At 64.4% G+C, this 13,035-nt stretch overlaps 2 pseudogenes across 2 annotated transcripts in view; both read left to right on the top strand.

The window, feature by feature from the left end:
• The window catches only part of LOC311188295 (HLA class I histocompatibility antigen, alpha chain G-like), a 362,054-nt pseudogene extending 357,136 nt beyond the window's left edge, over positions 1-4,918 (top strand). The window contains exons 7-8 of the transcript in view: positions 2,345-2,451; positions 4,826-4,918. The product of the transcript in view is annotated as an HLA class I histocompatibility antigen, alpha chain G-like (transcript). The remainder of the gene's footprint in view (positions 1-2,344; positions 2,452-4,825) is intronic.
• Positions 4,919-4,979: 61 nt separating this feature from the next.
• On the top strand, positions 4,980-5,911 carry LOC311188294 (olfactory receptor 11L1-like; annotated as a pseudogene). Its single transcript has one exon. The product of its transcript is annotated as an olfactory receptor 11L1-like (transcript).
• The last annotated feature ends 7,124 nt before the right edge of the window (positions 5,912-13,035 follow it).

Below are 13,035 nucleotides of genomic sequence, written 5' to 3'. Positions count from 1 at the left end.
CCCCGTCCCCAGCGAGTACAACACACCCTGGCCCCCAGACCCCGGCCTGGGCCCGCGGGGTGGCTGCCCCCACAGCTCGCCAGGGCTCCCCCTGGACTCCTGCTTCCCCTTCCCTGCCTCACAGACCTGCCCCTGCCTGGGCGGCCCTCCCACCCCTGGGCCTGGTGCACCCCACATGCCCCAATCCCTGGGCTCCGGCCACGTTGCTCTGGGGCCCACCATGGGATGAGCAAAGCCCCAACTCAGCCGCCCCAGGAAATGGCCGGCCGGGACCACGCACCGCCGCGCCAAGGGGGCAGGTCACTTTGCCTAGACTGAGGTGACTTCAGCACATCTGGTCAGCGTGAGAGTGACCACCGATGGCAGTTTCCGGCACCCCTGCCCGGCCCCTGTGCGGGATGGAGGGGCTGACCGCGTGGGCATGAGGAAGTGAACCAGCGACCACGTGGGAAAAAGGAAGGAGGGATTCTGGAAGGTACTTCCGGGTGAGGATTTGAACATCTCAAAGTATCTGTGAGCTTGTCTTGGTGGAGACGGATACACAGATGCCGACTTGTAGCCGATGGTGCACCCGCACCCAGGGGCGCCCGCCTGAGTGAGAGCAGGCCGTTGTGCTGGGGACGAGGGCGCGTGCCAGGGTGAGGACGCGGGCCAGAGTGGTGCTGTGGGGATGGCACGGGCGCCTGGGGCTGGTCAGGCAGTGGAGGCTGGGGCCTGGGGAGTGGGGAGGACAGCCTGGGGCGCAGAGAGGTCTTGAGGCCAGTCCTGGGCCTGCATGTGCTCCCAGGGCCGGGACTGGAAGCCTGGGGAAGCCTGCTCTGGCCGGCCGGCTCGGGACGCAGCTGGGGCGCGTGTCTGCCATGGCCCTGCTGCCTCTTGGAGGTGACGTTTTCCGGCCTCTCCTCCGTCGCACGTCTGCCGGGGCGAGGGGCCCCTCGGATGTCAGCACACCTGAGCCGGGCGCCCCCCCAGGCTCCTCAGGCCAAGCCTCAGGCTGGTCGCCTGCTGGCACGTGAGTGCTGGGGTGACCTTGTGGGGCTTGCATGCCAGTGCCCTTTGCCGGCCACCCTCACGTGGCAGTGCTGATGGGGTGGGTGGCCTGGGTGTCCCCAGGTCCCGCTGTACCCTGTGCTCTCACCTGCTGGAACCCACCCACCTGCCTGCTCGCCTGCTCCCTGGGTGCCTGCACTGCTCTCCTCCCCTGGCCGCGGCGTGCCAGGCGAAGAGTGGGGGCCCAGTGTGAAGACCTCACAGAAGAAGCCTGCCCACAGGCCGGGGTGCAGCTTGTTTTCTTCCCCATCTCTAGCAGTGAGAAAGACGGTGATGGAGAGGGGCTAAGGCCAGCCAAGGCTGCAGCCGCAGCGTGCTGCCCGCGAGGAACAGGAGAGCTGCGGGCTGGGCCATCAGGGGGCCAACTCGGGTGGAGTGTAGTGGACCCCACCCAGCCCAGGACCCTGCCTGGGACCCCATCCAAGAGCCTGGACACTCTTCCCTGCAGCCTCACCCCCATGAACTCAGGTTTCCTGGCGCCGCGGGCACCCCAAGACCTGGTGGTGCCAGCTAGAGCTTGCAGCGGCTCCTCACCCAGTGCCCCAAAATGCACCTGTGCGTGTGCAGCCACCCGTGCTCCTGAGCGTGTTCACAGCGGGCACTCGTGCACGCGCCGCGCCCTTGCCGTCTTCTGTCTGCAAGTTTTCTGAAAAATATACACACGGATAACATTATTTTGGAAAATAAGTTATTAAGTCAAGCACAAGTGCGTCGCGGGACAGTGCCCCCCCCATGCAGCAGCCTCTGGTCCTGCTGGTAAGAGGGGGGCGGGGCATGTGGAGGGCTCCGCTCAGGCCTTTCCAGGCTGAGATGCTGCGTTTTCCTTGTGGAGTTGGGAGACGCCCTCGGCGCAGGTGCTCTGGTCTCTGGAAGTTGGCCTGGGTGGGGGGGTCTCACCGTGTGGGTGAGTGGATGTGCTCTCGTGGGCACACCTGAAACTGCAGTGTGAAGCGGAAGGCCGCTGGCACCCGTCTGTCCTCAGGATGGGCCCCTGGGTACCTGCTCCCTAGATTTTCAAGAAACACCCATTTGTTTGAGTCAGTCCAGTTCAGCATCTCCGGGGCCATCCTAAGCTACATTTTAAAAAAGTTTTCCAAAGAACTGCTTGGGTCCCAGGGGTGCCCCCGTGCTGAGCCCCCTGGGCAGCAGGGAGTCTCAAAAGTTTGCTTTTGTTGATTATTAACTCGTAGGCAAACTGTGGAAGAATACCTGGGAGGAGGATTCCCCGAAGGCCAGGCCCCAGGAGACCTGGGTTGTTGAAAGGTGGAGCGTGTTCCAGCCGCATCACCCGCAGAAGATGGCCAGTCGCAGCAGCCAGGGCCAGCGTGCAGGGCGGAGGGCAGCAGGGCCGAGCCGGCAGCAGGGAGGACCGTGGGCGCCGTGTGCCAGGGAGATGGACAGGTAGGCTCAGGGCTCAGAAGGCCACCAGGAGAGGTGTGTTTGGAGCCAGAGGCCATGCCTGTGGGTGAGGGACTGCGAGCCTGAGGCTGCAGGCCCTGCGGATACTCTGTGGATACTCTGTCCAGGTGGGATCGCCCGCCCTGTGGTGCCTGGAGAGCAGCAGGGAGGCCCTAGCCCAGAGGCGCCTGGTGGCCCTGGATGGCGGGAGGTCTGTGGTACTGGGGCCTGTTTATTTCCATAAAGGCTCCAGGGAAGCTGTGAAATGAGATGTGGGGCTGGCGCCTGGGAGGTTCTGTCTCGGGGCGGGTCTTGTTGGCTGAGCTCATTGTAAATCAGGTGATCCAGTCCCTGGAATAGCCAGGACTTGATGTCAGCCCCAAGCAGGTCTGCACCCCCACCCCCATCACCCCACCACCTGCTCGCACCTCCACCCCTGCCACCCCCCACCCCTGCCAACCCCCCACCCTGTCACCCTGGCACCCCGTCCTGCCCCAAAGGGCTAGGCCCAGCAGGTCCTTTTTCCCTTGTGTCTTTGACTGCGTTTGAGGGGGACTTTAGGTGACTCAGAAATGGGGCCAAATGCCCTGTGACCCAACCACGTTGCCCATGCTGACCCCGTCAACCAGGCCCTGGTGGTCTCGGCATTTAAATTCTGCCTTTTTCCGGTCACTGCTCATGTCACGGAAGTGGAAGCAATGTCAGGAAAGGACCATGTTCCAAAGTGAATTGCATCACTCGCTGCCCTGTGGGGTCACGCTTCCCCTCAGCCTGGGCTCCTGGACTGGCCTGGGGTCAGCCTGCCCCGGGGCAGGGCCCAGGAACAGCAGTGAGCAGAGAAGGCCAGAGACTGTGGTCTGTGCTGTGCGCAGGAGCTGAGATGGGGTCAGAACAGAGACCCAGAGGTCTGGTGCCTCTGAGGAGGAAGGGGAGCGGCTGGGAGGGAGCAGGGCAGGCCGGCCCTAGGCACAGAGAGCAGACACCATGCAGCAGGGCCAGCTCCTGGGCGCAGCCAGCAGGTGGAGCCAGGGGCCTTTTTCACTGTAGAGCTCCAGGGACCATGGCTCCGGAGCCCTGAACTGGTCACTCTCTGCAGCCTCATGCCCAAGCCCCTCGCCAAATCGTCTGCTTTGCGCGCTCTGGTTTCCACCCTAGCAGAGGCCTCTGCTGTGGCAGCTGCTCTGTCCACTTTCCCAGGAGGAAGGACAGGTGTGCCTGGGGCGCAGGGAGACTACAGCAGTCGGGTGGGAGGGGCGGTGCTCCTTGGGGGGATGCGGCATTTCCGAGGGGGGGTTGTCGGTTAATTTGGGCAAGAGACCAAATAAAGCCACAGCCAGCTCAGGTGCAACCTCTGGGGGAGAGGGGGGGAGAAGGGGGTGATGCACCACCCATCGGGCTCCCGGGGAGACAGAGGGGGGCGGTGAAGGAGGGCCTCCGGTTACTTCAGCTTCATCAGTTTCCTACACAAAAAGTCTTGGAAGGTTTTGGAGAAGCGCCTGAAATAGTCACTAGGGGAGAAGGAGGGACGTGGAAGGGCCTGTGGCTGGAGTCCTGGGCCTGGGCATTACAGAGGTGACATCACGCTCAGTCCTTGGTGAGGGAAGCCCCTGATGGCGGGTGGATGCTGGCTTCATCCAGAACTAGGCTAGACCTTGAAAAAAAGGAGGGGTGACTTGTTGACTGGACACAAAATCCGATCACTAAGCTGGTGTCCACCTGGGTGAGAAGGTACCAGTGGAGATGCAGGCTGGCTCAGCCCTGGCCACACAGACACACAGACACACTCAGATGCTCAAGTACCTGGAGGAGGTGTCCATAAACACTGAGGGCAGAACACAGTCTCCCGGGGCTGGGAGACGGGCCAGGTGTGACCTGTTTCCAGATGAGGGTCACCTGTGGGAGGAAAGGGCCCAGGCCCTTTCCAGGAAAACATAGCTATTAATTTTTTAAAGGTTTATTTATTTATGCATAAAGAACTGGGGTACAGGCCAAAGGTTGGGGGTGGGTGGGTGAGAGGATTTACCAGAGACCAGAGACAGAGTGGGGAGCAGAACAGGTGCATCTACTGAAACACGCTGCTGAGGGGAGCAGCGGGGAGACAGAAGAGGTCTGCCTCGCCCTGTGGGTCACTCCCTGGCCGGGGATTGAACTCATGCCTTAGTGGCTGGGGACAGCTTCACAGTGCTGAGACTTAACCCTCGCGCCACCAGGGAGGCCCGGCTATTAATTGTATTTCCTGTGTTTGGCTCAGTGAGCCCCTTCTTACCTGGGGTGTTGAACCTGAAACTTCTAGATCTCAGAGAGCCTGGTGAGTGGAGCTTGCTGAGGCCCTCCCCCAACTCTTGCGCCCCTTTCGCCTAATGGGTTGAAACCACAGTGGTCTAAAAGCCAGGTGGAGCCGCGCACGTTCTTCCAGAAAGCTGTCATGGAGACGGGAGTGCTCGAAGACAGTCTCTCATGTTCCAGATAGCACCGAGGATTTTCATGCCTTGTCCGCAGTGCTTTCCAAGGTCTCTTCCCCTCCGCAGGCGATGGAGCCCCCAAATGTGTCTGCTGTCACTGAGTTTCAGCTGCTGGGGTTCCAGAACCTTCTCGAGTTGCAGTCCCTGCTGTTTGCCATCTTTCTGTTCATCTACCTACGTGCTGACGGTGGTGGGGAACGTCGTCATCATTGCCGTGGCGAGCCATGACCGGCGGCTGCACACGCCCATGTACACGTTCCTCAAGCACCTGTCCTTCGTGGAGGTCTGGGACACCTCCACCGTCGTGCCGCCGCTGCTCGCCGGCCTGCTGTCCCCGGGCCGTGCCATCTCCTTCCCCGCCTGCATGGCCCAGCTCTACTTCTTTGTGTTTTTCGGGGCCACCGAGTGCTTCCTCCTGGCCACGATGGCCTATGACCGCTACCTGGCCGTCTGCAGCCCCCTGAGCTACCCCCTCCTGATGCGCCCCAGACCTGCGCCAAGCTGGTGGCCGTCTCCTGGGTGACCAGGGTGGGCACGGGGTCCTGCCCTGCCTGATGATCTTCAGGCTGGACTTCTGTGGCCCCAACCGGATCAACCACTTCTTCTGCGACCTGCCCCTCCATGCGGCTCTCCTGCTCCCGCGTCTACCTCACCGAGATGGTCGTCTTCGCCCTGTCCATCGCCGCCTGCGCGTGTGCCTCCTCCCCACCCTCGTGTCCCACGTCTTCATCGTGGCCGCCATCGTAAGCATCCCCTCCGCCTCCGGCCCGCGAAGACCTTCTCCACGGCGGCTCCCACCTGGCAGTGGTCACCACCTACTCCGGGACCACGATCTCCATGTACGTGCGCCCCAAAGCCCACCTGTCCCCTGAAATCAACAAGATCATTTCCCTCTTCTACACCGTGGTCACCCCACTGCTGAACCCATCATCTACCATTTGAGGAACAAAGACTTCCAAGAGGCCGAGAGGAAAGTTATGACGAGGAGGGGCCTCGTCTGAGGCCTCAGAGCGCAGGGCAGCTTCTCGCTCAGGTGTGGCCAGTGGGTGGGGCCAGGCACAGCCCAGTGCGGTGGGGCCCTCGGGGGGCTCTGCCCCGGCTGCCACAGGTGGGGGCTGCTCCCCGCCCCCCCCCCCGCCCGCCGGCCGCTCGCTGGGCCCCTGCCGGCCCTGCTGTCCTTGCTCTGCTCTCCGGGGTCCCGCCGTGTGGCCGCGGGCTCTGCACGTCCCGTCCCCGTGCACGGCCGGCCCGAGCTCCTGGGGCCGCGGACAGAAGCCGCCCGGGGGCCCGCGCGGGGTGTCCCGGCGTCGCCCCGGCTCGCGGCAGGCGGCCCAGGGGCGCTTCCAAACGCCAGGCTGGTCTGCAGAGACTCAGATCCCGGGTGTGCATTGAATGGAATCTTAGGAAAAGCAGTCACGGCGGGAGGAGAGGGCGGGGCGGGTGAAGGGGGCAGAGGCGAGAGATGGACGGGCGGGGGGAGGAGGGAACCGAGGGGGAGGGAGGGAGGCGGGGGGCGGGGGGCGGGGGGCGGGGGGCGGGGGGGCGGGGGGGCGGGGGGCGGGGGAGGGACAGGCCGCCGTGGCCCGCGTGGCCGCCCCGTGCAGCTGCCGTCCCCGCCGACTCTGGACCCGCCGTCGACGCGCCGCTGCTGACCGGCTGCCCCTGCCCCTCCCCGGGTGCCTGTCCCCGCCGGCGTGGGGGCCGGGGCGGCCTGGGGCGTCTCTGCCTCGGTGGCGTCTGTCTCCGGCCTGCAGCGGAGGCCGGCAGTGCCCGCGGCGCCCCCGCCCCCGCCCGGCTCGGGCCGCCCGCCGCCCTCCAGCTCGGCCCCGGCCCCAGCGCGGGCCGCGGAGCTGCTCCCGCCTCCCCGGGCCCGCCCCCCAGGACGTCGTCGGGCCCGGGCGAGGCCTTCGGGCCGGGTGAGCGTGGACCAGGGCGGCGCGCGAGGGAGGCGGGGGACGGGCCGGCGCGGACCCGCCGCCCAGAGGCCCGGGAGGCCGAGGCCGGGCCCGCCAAGGGGCAGCGCGAGGGCGCACGGGGCGGCGGACGCCCAGGACCGGCCAGGGCCCCCCGGCCGCCGCTTCCCGCCCGCCGCTCACCGCGGGCGCGGCCAGCCACGGGGGCCGCCGCGGGCCGCTCGGCGAGAGACACCGGCGCCCGCAGCTGCGTGAGTGGCGGGACGACACCTGCAGCAAGGGACGCCCTGAGACCCCGGGCCCCGGGGCGCCTTCGGGGGCCCCCAGAGAAGAGGCGGGGCCTGCAGCCCGCGCCCCCGCCCGTGTCTGAGCGCCGCCAGCCCTGCTTATAGCCGCTCTCAGGTTGCCCCGCCCACACAGCTGATTGGACCGTTTTTCAATCCTGAGGCTGATTGGACCGTTTAGCACCAGTCAGCTGGTAGCTCACACCTGATTGGGCCAGCCCACAAGCCGGGAAGCACAGGTTGCATAAAAAGGCGCTGAGGCGCCGGTTGGCTCAGGCCCCGCTGCCCGGATGCCGGGGCCGGGCGTGGGGCGGGGCTTGGCCAGGCTCTGCGGGGAGTAGCGGGAGGGGTGACCCGCCGCGCCCGGCGATGCCCAGCGGTGGTCAGCGGCCTGCCAGGCCAGCGCTGTGGGCCTGTCCCTGACCCCCTGCCCTGGCGCCCGCTGTACGGGGAGCAGGCGGGGCTCCCTGCGCACCGAAGAGAGACCTGCGGGCTGAGGCGGGGCTTCCCCGGGTCGGGGTGGCGCTGGGGCTCGGAAATCCTCGGGGTTCCCGGGAACAGGACGCGCCCCTGAGCTAACCTGGGGCCGGGCCGGGGCCTCTCGGGCTTGACTGAGCGCGGGGCCGGGGCGGGCGGCTGCGTGGACCTGCTGGGCGGGGGGTGGGGGGCTGCGTGGGGGCTCCGGGGGCGCCATCCTGAGGCAGCCGGAACGCACGGGGCCCTGCGGGGCCGGGAGACGCGTGGGTCCCGAGGAACGGCGCGAAGGCGAAGGCGCCCGCGCGGGCTGCGGGTCGGGCGAGGGGCGCGGCGGGGGCTCCCGGGGTGCCCGAGTCCTCGGCGGAGGGGCGTCCCTGCGCCCGGCGCCCCCGCCGAGCCCGCACCGAGGCCTGAGGACGCGCGGGCGCGGTGCCCGGGCGGGCGGACGCGCCCCTGGCTCTGCCCCATCCTCTGCAGCCGGCCCGGCTGAGCCGCGGGCCCGGGATGTCCTCGGAGGCTCGGACGCGCGCCCGCCCGCCCCCGCTCTTTGGGGCACGGAGTTCTGTGACACCAGCCTCGTCGCCCGAGCCCGTCCCTCGCGAGGTCCGGCTCCGCGCTGCCGGGGCGGGGGGCGCAGCCCAGGTGGCCAGGGGCGCTGCTTCCCCCCAGGCGCGTCGACCCCGGAGCCGCCGGGAACGCCCCTCGGCCGGCGTGGCCCGCGGGGCTAGCCGGGCCTGACCCCCGGGCGGGCGGACGCGCCCTGGGCGCTGCCCTGTCCTCTGCAGCCGGCCCGGCCGAGCCGCGGACCTGGGATGTCCTCGGAGGCTCGGACGCGCGCCCGCCCGCCCCTCGGGCTTCTCTGCGGCCCTGGAGGAGGGTCCTCGCCGGCCGGGCCGGACAGGCGGCAGATGGACCGAGGGGCCCGAGGAGCCAAACCTGCGGGGCGGGGGCGCCTCGGGAAGCACCCGCGGTTTTTGAAAAAAAGACATGTATTTATTTATTCATGCGCACAAGAGCCGGGGTGCAGCCAGCGGCGGGGCGGGGGTGGCGGTGGGGAGACTCCCCAGGACAGCGAGGGGCGGAGCGGGAGGATGGGCTGAGGCGCCGCTGCGGGGCGGCGTGGCCAGAGCATTGGCTGCCCCTGGGGTCTGCGCCTGGCTGACCCACTCGGCGCCCGCCTGAGCCTCGGCCCGCGCGCCCTCGGCGCTCCCCGCCTCGGAGCCAGACTTGGGGACTCTGGGGCGCGTCCCTTAACGCCCGCCTTGGCGCTGCTTCTCCTGATTTTCCCTGCAGCCCCCCACCCCTTGTGCGGAGGGGGCCCTGCCGCGCCCACCCCGCCTGCGTCCAGTCCTCCTGGCGCGTGACCCGCGCGGGGGGGGGGTGCGCGGGGAGCGCCAGAGCCCCTCGGAGCGGGGGCCTGGGCCTGGGAACTGAAGCGGCGGGCGGAGGACACGCGTCTCAGGGGCGTCCCGTTCATCCCTCACGTTGGGTCCTCACCGGACACACCCCCTTCTGCTAGCTGGTTCCCCTCACCGCCCCCCTCCCCACCAGCTCCTGGCGGGACCGTCCCCACAGGGGACAGACAGAGGCTGCCAGGGAGCCCAGGGGCCCCTTTGGTGTCTGCAGCGCGCGCCAGCGCCTCCTCCGCGGCTCCTCACCCGGGCGCCCTGGCGGGGTGAGCAAGGAGCGCGCACCCCCGCCCGCCCCATCACCCCCTCCCCAGCGCGCCCTGCTCTGGGGCTCCCCTGCGGGGCGCGGCCATAGTTTCGCAGTTGAGCGTGGCCCCACGATGGGTCTCAGTCCCCCAGGCTCCCCCCTCCGTCACGGGTGCCCCCAGGCGCCCCGAGGAGCCCAGGAAGACCCCGGGCGCGCCGCGGGCTCTGAGGAGGCGCCCAGTTCGCCTAATGAGCCCCGGGCCTCACAGGGGCGGTTTGGAAAGGGGGGGGCTCCGCGCCTTGCTGTCCCCAGCGCGCCTCCCCTGCGCTCCCTCCGCGCGGCCAGGGTAGCTGTGCCCCAGGATGGGAGAAGACCCTGGGGACCCCAGGGGCGCCCATAGACACCAGGAGGGCTCCGGGCGCGCCTGAAAGACCGACCTGCGCCGTCCCCAGCTCGAGCTGCTGTCCCGGGTCCCAGGGGGCCTCCAGCAGGGCGCGGAGTCCCCAGCCCAGACTCGGGCCAGGTGGGCGGCAGCGCCCCCCCCCCCAGCCCCCGGCCCCCACCCGCGCAGGGGACGGGCAAGGCCGCCTTACCGGGCGAGGGGAACGGGGCGGGGGAGCAAGCTCTGCGCGCCCGGCCGCCCGCGGGCCCCTGGGGGACGGTCCCGGGGAGCCCCCGCTGCTGCCCGGGCTCGGCTCCCGCCTTGCGGTCAGCGCCGAGCTCCCCGGCCGCGGTCACTCCGTCCCCCCAAGACCGTAGTCACCTCCCCGTCCCGGGGGATCCCTCGCGTCCACCGCGCCCCTCACTGATGGGACAGGGGTCGCTGCCCCCCCAACCCAGCGCGGGCCCTGACCCGGGGGAGCGGCGTCTACGCGGACCCGTCTCCCGCGGGGTACCCGGCCTGGCGGGTGCGGCGGCCTGAGGCTCCTCCCCTGCCTCCAGTGTGGCCCCGGGCTCCTGTGCCACAGGGAACCCAGATGGCGGGAGTGTCGGCACCCTGCTGCGCATCCTCCCTCCTCTGGGCTCCTGCCTGGCCTCGGCTCTCCGAGAGGGCGGGATGGGGGCCCAGGGGGGCCCTGGAGGGGCCGAGAGCGCGGGCGGCCCAGCGCCCAGGGATGGCCGGTCCACGCCGGCCGGGGCGCCACACCTGCTGGACGCACGGCTGGGCGGCTCTGGGGCCTGAGCCCCTGGGCGGACGAGCAAGGTCCGGGAAGTGGGGCGCGCGCAGAGCGGCGCGGGGTGCGGGCCTTTCCTAAACCGCGGTGCAGCAGGATCAGCCCGGGTCGCTGCCCGCCGCGGAGCTGCCCCTGCCGCGGGCCAGGAAGGGCCAGGAGCCCTGGAAGCGGCTCGGCTCCGGCTCGGGGGCGGCCCTCGAGGGGCGGGGCCGGGACCCCCCCTTCCCGGCAGCGGTGGGGCCGGCGGGGCAGAGCTGGTGGGCGGGTGGCGGGCGCTGCCAGGGCTTCGGAGCCGTGTTGGGGGGAGGGGGTGGCCTGGCGCTCCAGCTCGATTTCAGCTTCAGTCTCCACAGTGACCCGCGCCCCTGCGCGCGTGAGAAAACAGGAGGCGAGTTCTGCTTCCCGCGGTCCAGCTTCTTGTGGTCAATAATTATCTTCCTTCCTTTTTAGCTTTTGATACTTTCTAGTGAATTTAAGTTCGTAATGTATTTCTTGACCTTCTATATCAACAGTTGGAATGTACGACTTCTGGCACATTGAGAATTTATAAAAATGTTATTTAATACCCACAACTGTGCTAGCAGCAAGTTAACATGATAAAAAGAAATAGTGAGATAAATCATTTAGTAACGCCAAGTAAGAAAAAAAAATCAGAAATCAATGGTTTTAATTGTGATTAAATGTTTGAATTCATACAACTCAAAGCAGTTAATGTTTTATTAACTTATATATCTAATTACGTTGTACAAGGTTGGCAAAAATGTTGGCAGTGAAGAGTATGTGTTTAGAATGGTCTGATCCAGTTTCTTGTTCAATGCACACACTGGATTCTCATTATATTCCATAACGTTTATTGACCAGTGTAACAGCATCATGAATTAATGTTAACAGAGTCACTTATCGGCACTAAAAATAAAAAGGCCAATCACTTAAAAGAGCAGTAGGCCGTTGTCAGCCCAGAAGCTCAAAGGTCAGGATTCTGCCACCTCTTCTACCACCCCTGGCTGGTCTCCAGATTTGCCTGGTTCCACCTGGAACTCCCCCGGGCTGGACTCAAGGTTAGCCTGACTCAGCCCCTCCCAGGTGAGTGTTTGAGAGTGACTGAATGTCTGATATCCAATTGGAACTGCATTTCATCATGAAATATTTGGTGTGAAATTTTCAAGTATGGAACATCACAGATGGGAAAGTAAAGGATGATGCAGTCAGCGGAGAGGAGCTGAGGCCAGACAGCAGCCACACCCACGGGGCACTTCACTTCCCAAATGAGATCTTCTTCAAATCCTTTGCATGTCTATGAACACACCAAATGATAGTGTTACTTTTTGCACGTAAATCCATGGCTTTTTTCACTTTAACGAGTTCATAAAAATGCAGACACTCTGTGTGAGATTCCTGTTGATGACCTGCCCAGCCAGGGCATTGTCCTGCCATTCCCACCCGCCCACTCTAGGTGATGAAATAAATGGGGACAACACTCCTGTGAAGTGTGGTGTGAGTCATGGATGGCATCCCTAACACATTTCTAGGAATATTAGATACGAGGTAGACTACTAGCTACCGTTTTGTTTTGAGCAGATTGTTTCTCAAAAATTCCCACCCAATGATTTTTGTAATATTTTAGTAATTATACTGCACAGGGACTTAACTTTCTTATTTCTGCTGTCCACCAAGCGCTGAGTTTGTTTATGGTAAATGTGGTGACACCCATACCAGAGCTTCCAGAGGGTCTCCACCACATCACGTGTGTGGGTCCTTCTCTACAGTGGATCGCAACTGCTCAGATTCTAACTTGGACCCTAAGACCTTGTTTATGCTGTGAAGGCCTCACTCACTAAGTACAGGGGCCTCTGTCCTACCATGACCCCTGATCCCACATGTGACCGTGAGGGTCAGTGACATTAGAGGGGAAGCCGCCTTAGAGACTGGAGATGCTGCCCCAGGGACAACTAAGATGACAACAGATGAAACTGCTGCTGACAACTGCTGACAACTGAGATGAAACCCAGCCATCTTCTCTCTTGGCCGGGAGCTACAGAAATGGAGAACAGCAAAGAGTGGCTGAAAGTTCAGTTACTCCAGTATACACGGAATATCACATGGCACCTAAGAGGTAAAAAGAGCAACAACTAAAACTAAGGGTATATGAAGTTATCTTAATATGATGATGGTAAAGGGAAATGTATAATTATTGTGACAAAAATCCACAGCATTTGCTTTTATATATTCTCTTTAAAAATCTTTAAAAATGATTTCTTTCCTTATTAAACTACCATTTTACTTGCTCTCAAGTAAAATGAGCGGGAATGAACATTTACAAAGGAAATTAAACCCTCTTGATAGAGCATGGTCAGTGGTCAGATTGTATAAGTGGGGAATTAGCCTGCAATCAGATGTGCTTTCCTCCCTTCTGGTCCTCTTTTATGGCCACTTTCTTCTTCGGGTAGTTTGCTGGAGTCGTCCGTTTATCTTCCGTGTCCCAGTTCTCACTGGGACCTGCCGCTTTTCCTCCCTATTAACTTTTTTGAATGGGAGATCTTACTCACAGCGTCTTCTCGCCGCCATGTTGCTCCGCCCCTCCTGTTAGAATTTTTTAATGTCTTCTGTGACCTTGCTCTTC

Source organism: Talpa europaea, assembly GCF_964194135.1.
Source record: "Talpa europaea genome assembly, chromosome: 2".
NCBI lineage: Eukaryota > Metazoa > Chordata > Mammalia > Eulipotyphla > Talpidae > Talpa > Talpa europaea.
This window is presented reverse-complemented; position numbering and strand designations above follow the sequence as displayed.